The sequence below is a fragment of the Colobus angolensis genome, unplaced genomic scaffold (assembly GCF_000951035.1).
Source record: "Colobus angolensis palliatus isolate OR3802 unplaced genomic scaffold, Cang.pa_1.0 Scaffold66, whole genome shotgun sequence".
Taxonomy (NCBI): Eukaryota; Metazoa; Chordata; class Mammalia; order Primates; family Cercopithecidae; genus Colobus; species Colobus angolensis.
Genome location: NW_012120265.1, coordinates 1544953 through 1546440, shown reverse-complemented (window position 1 = coordinate 1546440; position 1488 = coordinate 1544953).

The following is a 1488-nucleotide window of genomic DNA, read 5'->3' as shown; positions in this document are numbered from 1 at the left end:
TGCAGTGGCAAGATCTCAGCTCATTGCAATCTCCACCTCCCGGGTTCAAGCGATTCTCCTGCCTCAGCCTCCCAAGTAGCTGGGTTTACAGGCACCCCCCACTATACTGTAAGGCTAATTTTTGTACTTCTAGTAGAGAGGGGGTTTCACCATGTTGGCCAAGCTGGTCTTGAATTCCTGACCTCAAGTGATCCGCCCACCTTGGCCTCCCAAAGTGCCGGGATTACAGGCACGAGCCACCATGCCAGGCCCCACTGGACAGCTTCCCTACTGCACCTGCCCTGGTTTCCTCCCAAATCTTGTTGGGCAGTCAGGGGTGGGGAATGTGGGCAGTGTTTTGGTGCCAAGCAAAACCCCACAGACTTCTGTGAAAACCAACCAGGAACATTTATTAAAAAAATAAGCAAGTTATCCCCAAGAGGGTGAAGCACCGCTGGCTGGTTGTGACATTCAATTCAGGCTGAAGGCACGGCAACTCCTCCGGCCCTTGCTGGGAAATGTCCTGCCCAGGCCATGGGCGGTGCCCCAGTGCAGCTGGGCCCCCAAAACGCCCCCAAACACATGATCCCACCAAAGGCTTGAACACAGCAACTTCATCAAGCAGGCAGGGACCACACCTGAGACACAAGGGCAGGGAGGTAAAGCACAGGGGACCAGGGTTGGGCCAGGGACACCCAGCCCCCGTCTCCAACTGGCGCCCCCTCCGGGGGGGCTGACATGTGGTGTGGGGCCACCAGGACCTGTGGTTGCCCCTGCTGGGGGAAGAACCACCCTCCCTCTTGGGTGGTCGGCGTATGTTGTCTGCACACAGCTCAGATGACCATGGGCACAGGAAGAATCAAACTCAACCAACCATCATCCTTCAACCCAACTGGGAGTCTGTGAGGCCTGGTACACAGGTGCTCAATAAATGCTTGTGGCATGAAGTGAAGGAACCGATCTTGTTCATCTCTGTGCCCTAGCACTTGGCATGTAGCCCATGACAAAAATGCAGACTGAACAACTGTCATCCTCTTTCGTATCACTAGTGCCCAGCACACAGTCAGTGCTCTTGAGGTGTGTCGAAAAGAAGCCGATTAAAGAGTGAGAAGTTCCCACACCGTCTAGCAGTGAGGGGAAAAAGGAAAAACGTGAAAAGTACCTTGTTCATTCCCATTCCCATCCCACAGCTCAGCTCCCTGCACACAGCAGGTGCTAAGTGTACCGAATCAAGAACTTATCTTTGTGACACGAGTGCCAGGCACACAGTAGGTAATCAGTATGTGCTTGAATAAATGGATAGAAGCATCTTATTTATCTCAATATTCCCAGAGCCTGGGCTGGGCGCAGTGGCTCATGCCTGTAATCCCAGCACTTTGGGTGGCCGAGGCGGGTGGATCACTTGAGGTCAGGAGTTCGAGACCAGTCTGGCCAACATGGTGAAACCCCACTCTACCAAAAATACAAAAATTAGCCAGACGTGATGGCGCACACCTGTAGTCCCAGCTA